The sequence below is a fragment of the Tenrec ecaudatus genome, chromosome 2 (assembly GCF_050624435.1).
Source record: "Tenrec ecaudatus isolate mTenEca1 chromosome 2, mTenEca1.hap1, whole genome shotgun sequence".
NCBI classification, from domain to species: Eukaryota; Metazoa; Chordata; class Mammalia; order Afrosoricida; family Tenrecidae; genus Tenrec; species Tenrec ecaudatus.
In genome coordinates this window covers 215,334,128-215,339,593 of record NC_134531.1, presented here as the reverse complement: position 1 = coordinate 215,339,593, position 5,466 = coordinate 215,334,128, and positions in this window count along the sequence as shown.

The window sequence follows — 5,466 nt, the reverse complement described above, 5'->3', positions numbered from 1 at the left end:
GAACGCCGTTATGAGTCCACCTGTCTTGATAGCTGTGGGCTTGGATTTTTTGTTCTCTAGATATATGTATTATGCAGAAAAGTTCCCTAACTCAGGAAAAGTTGACACTTTACTTCTAAGGAGCTGCTTCTAGTAGATTCTGACTCAGAGTGATCTCATAGAACAGAAGTGTTCTGAGGACTACAATATTATAAATCTATATGGGAGCAGCCAGCCTCATTTTTCTCCCACAGAGGGGCTGGAGGGTTTGAATTTAGCAGTTAGACACAGCCCACTGTCACTGGGGTGCCTTGCTTCCTATTAAGAAGGGCAGTCTCCGTCTCAAGGGACATCAGTGCTTCCCCCTTAAACCGCAGTCTCTAGAAAGGCTAATCGGACTCTAGAACCCGCACAATCAAGGACACCACAGACGTGGATTTGAAGGTCGCTCTTCTGCACTCTGACTAGAGGACTCAGGGCCAGGCATTTACTTCTTTCTATAGTTATGATCTCCTCAACTATGACAACAACTGGCCTCAAAAACAAAAGATATTGCCAAGGATACAAAGAAATTGGTCCCTTCACCCATTGCTTGTGAAGATACAAAACAGTGAACCCTCTGTAAACAACAACATTCTTAGCTCCTCAGAGATCTAACAGAACTACCATAAACCAAAACTCAAATCAAACCCACTGCCAGCTGGTCAGTTGCAACTCAAAATGAAGCTATGCACTGTAGAGCAAAACACTGCCTGGTCCTGCCCCATGCTGACAGTGTTTGAATCCTTTATTGAAGCCAACGTGTCAATCCATCTTGCAGATGGTCTTTCTCACTGCCCTGTACTTGTACTTGGCCAACCATGATGTCCTTTCCCAGAGTCCAGTCTCTCCTGATAGCGTGCCACGGTATGTGAGACAAAGGCTCATCGTTCTTGCTTCTAAGAAGCATTCTGGTTGTACTTCTTCCAGGACAGATTTGCTTGTTCTTCTTGCAGTCCCTGGTCCTTTCAATGTTCTTGCCAATAAGTCATTGCATGGATTCTTCTTCAGGCTTGCTTGTCCATTGTCCAAGTTTCACTTGGCTATGAGACCACTGGAAACACCACGGCTGCATCAGAAGCGCTAGCCACCATCGTGTCTATGGATCTGAGGTTGTCTACTTGCCAGAGTGTAGGGAGGAAGAGAAGGGGGGGGGGTGGTAAGAGGAAAAGGAGGTGGCATAGCTGACCTTCAAGGGGGACAGTGAGCTCTTTGGGTTTTTCCTTTTCTTTTTTAAAAAATCATTTTATTGGGGGCTCGTACAACTCTTATCACAATCCATCCATCCATTGTGTCAAGCACATTTGTACATTTGTTGCCATCATCATTCTCAAGGGTTTTTTTAGTTTCTTAGTGATTCACTTTAAAGCAGTGGTTTCCAACCTTCCTAATGCCACGACCCTTTAATACTGTTCCTCATGCTGTGGTACATCCCCAACCAGAAAAAATTATTTTTGTTGCTACTTCATAACTGTCATTTTGCTACTGTTATGAATTGGGTGGCCCCTGTGAAAGGGAGGTTCAACCCCAAAAAGGGATCGAGACTTACAGGTTGAGAAACACTGCTCTAAAGGATAAGACACCACCGTTTTTGACGTGAAGGAAAAATGGAGCACCTCTAAATTTCAAGGATCCAAAGCCACAAACTTCGGAAGCTCCAGCATGAGGGATGGACAGGAGCCCAAAGGGAAGCCAGCAGTGCCCGTTTCACCAGACACCCTTCAAAATGGCGTCCCAACTCGACAAAGCCCATAAGGGCGTCTGCATGGACCCCTAGCATTGTTGTCTTCTTGTAACAGGGTGCTTGATGACTCGGCGGTTTGAAAAAGGCATGGGTGTTTTGGAAGGTCTTTGTAAGAGTTACGGAACAAAGGATCCTATTTGCGGGCTGATATGTGACTAGATTTGGTACTTTTTATATTCCCCAAACTGCACAGAATGCTAGGAGCCAATGTTCTAAGCGTTTGCTTCCTGAACATATTGGCTACCAAGTTGATCAAAATTTAGAACTTTCTCAGGTACACACTTTGCTTATAATGCTCACACATGGGGTGGAAGAGTTTCATGGTGGCCAACTGATTCTCTCAGTGTTCTTTGCCAATAAGTCATTGCTTCAATTCTTCTTTGGCCTTCCTTCATCACTGCCCAATGTCCACCTGCGTGGGAAGCAATGAAAATGCCATGAACTGATTTTACTAGTCCTTTCTTATTTTTTTTTTTACAATTTTCAATTGATTGTGCGATTTAATTGTTGCATTAGGATTGAGTTCATGTATTTGCCTCCTTGAGAAACAAATTAATTTCCTGCTGTTCTGCATCTGTAAAAATCTTGTTCATCAGCTCTGCCTTCGACCTCAGTGGCTGCATCCACCTGCTCGCAGATACACTCTGCACTAAGTGAACCATAGCCTTGGCTCAAGGGTCCTGAAGAGCTAGCTGCCCCTGGGGGAAGCAGGGACAGTGCCTTCCATCTGTCCAGACTGCAACTCTCAGTAAGAAATCCATGTTCTGTTGCATCTCTGGTAGGGTGACCAAGTTACCCCGATTTGCCTAGATGGTGCTTATGTGAAAATTGACTATCCTATGTCCAGACAATCCCTCGGTCCCAGGCAACCGAGGAGAAATGGCCACTTTAAGCACGTGCCAGGTCCTGTCCTAGCACTTCATAGGGATGCATTCACCAACCAGGGACCCGCTCTAGTTCAGATGCTCCCTAGACGTGTCCACACGGACCCAAAACCATTTTGACAAAACAAAGGGGTGGGTTACAATTTTGTAGAGACATTTTTATCCTGAAACATTTTACAAGTGCTATGCAGGCATGTTAGAACGCCTTAACTATTAGGCTGTCCAGTCTGATGATGGCCGTTTTTAAAAGAAAGAAGCTGAAACTTCAGGAAATGTGGTGCCTTAACCTAGCTCTCACACACACACCTGGCAGAGACAGAGACAGGGTGAAGCCATGCATTAGACCTCCTGACTTTGGATTTATGGGTATCCTCACCTCAACCCCACATCCGTCCCCAAGCCCCAGTACACATTGCATATGTGTGAGACATGCCCCTGTGCCACAACCACCCCCCGCCTTCTCTCTCTTCTCTCTCTCTCTCTCTCTCTCTCTCTCTCTCTCTCTCTCTCTCTCTCTCTCTCTCTCTCACACACACACACACACACACACACACACACACACACACACACACCGCTGGCATCCTGTGAAAGGAGGGTTGTTGTTAGAGCAAATTTGCACCGATGGGCTGGGAAATCCTGGGTTGCCACATAGACACACTGCCTTCTCCCTGCCTCCTGCATGGCCATTAACGCAATGGCCAGCAAAGTCAACAAGACCATGATGGTCATAAGGACGGAGACAGCCCACTGTCACCCGGCTTCTCTACAGTCTCTGTAGAAAAATCTGCAACTGGCTCCAAAGCTACCCTGCTTCCAGAGGCACCTAGCCGTGTCACTGGGAACGTCCGGCTGCGTGTGGCAGCCTGCTGACAGCGAACCTCAGGAGGCTGCTTCGTGCTCATGAATCTTGAGTTTCTGCCTGGGCGCGGAGGAAAGACAGTTTTTCTCTCACTGTCCAGATTCAGAAACTGAGACTCCACTAGGGTGTGAGGGCCCCTGACCCACTTCCTGACCTGGCCCTGCAATAGTGATAAAGTGAGTTCTGGCTGACCTCCTTCTATCTGTGAGTCTGGAGAATGCTGTGGACTGGCAGAAGAAGGAAGACATCTATCTTAGAAGGAATCTGAGCCCAACTGGAATGATACTTCAAAGAGACACTTCAGCTCCCTTGCTATGGCTGCAGCATCAGAAAGGGGATGAGTTGGTGGTGAAGGCAGTGTGCTCCGTAAAGTGGCTATTGTTGGTTGGAATGGAATCCATTCCTACTCATGGCCACCCTACACCAGCATAGTCTAATTGCTCCATGGAGTTTTCAAGTGGGTGGGTGGGGACAGGCCTGTCTCTTTAGGTGCCACGGGGGGGGGGGGCGGATATTGAGTTGCCGACCTTTCATAACCGCTTGCTCCAACCATTTTCTCCTTTGGGAAAATAGAAGGTTAGTGACAGGCCCTTCAGACCCAAAAGCCACAGACAACCCAGAGAACAAGAAGGTGGTACGGGGCCCGGCCAATCCTTTGTTGTGTGACTCAGAGCCCAACTGCAGACAACGAATCACAACCACTTACAGTCATGGTGGCCCTCCTCAAACCCACCTCTTACATCTCCCTCGGGGTCTGGGGCTTCCTTGGGGGGCAAAAATCTCCTCCGGGAACAAGTAGGTCCAAGACCACATGGGGCAGAGACCAAACACTTCTGGGTAGAACGCAAGGTCCTGTATAAACAGCACCCTGTTTTGTAAGCCCCTGTGTTCAGCATCTGTCAATTTCTTGACTGTGTGTGGTGGGGGAGGCATGAATCACAGAGGCAGGTTGCCTAAGCCCATGAGGTCCGGCGCTGGGCTGAGGTTGACATTTTCTGACCATGGCCTGGTGTTCCCACAGTGGAGAACATGCTTGGTGTGGGCAGCTTGTTGGTGCCAAGAATAACACTATAGACCTTGGGCACTTACGGGGCCCACAATGGTGTCAGCGCTGCTGCCACAGCCAGGCCTGAGATGAGAGGTCGCAAAGGGCAAAAAACAAAAACCCTGTAACTACTAAGTTGACACCAAGTCATGGCCACCCCCTGTGTACAGAGTATACCTATAAGGCTTTCAAGACTGCCACTTGGCTGAAGCCCATAGACAGGTCTTCTCTCCAGAGATACAGCTCAATAGACTTGAAGCTCCACCGTGTTGGTTTGAAGTGAAGCACTTAACCTCCTGTGCCACGCTGAGACTCTGGAGAGGACCGGGGCCTTAGAGAAAACAGGTGCTTGCTCTCTGGTGAACGAGGAGTCTGACCATAAGCATCACCTGGAGGTTGCTTGTTAAAGAAACAGGTTCTGACCCTGCCTGAGAGCTTCTGATGCCAGTTTTCCAAGGCGGGAGCTTAAAAGACTATAGTTCAATAAACACCACTCTCACTGAAAGGTTGGCAGATCAAACCTACCAATGGCTCCTTGGGATAAGGATGTGGCGATCTGGTTCCATAAAGATGATGACGACGATGATGATGAAGAAGATGATGATGATGATGGTGATGAAGATGAAGATGAAGATGATGATGATGACAATGATGACGATGATGATGATTTTAATGGTTACACAGCTTGAAGAATTTAATGTTACTGAATTATATTATGCATAGAAAGCCGATGTCACTGGGCTTTTCTTCCTCAGAGAAGTTAGCAAGTTTCTCCCGAGTGATTTGCCACCACAGAGAGAGAATGTCGTACACACAAGACATGAAGATAAGACAGGAGGAGAAGACTGTAAGCGGAGCAAAAACTTAATAAGCAAAACCTACTCCGATCATGAAGCAGTTGGCCTCGGGATTTGAG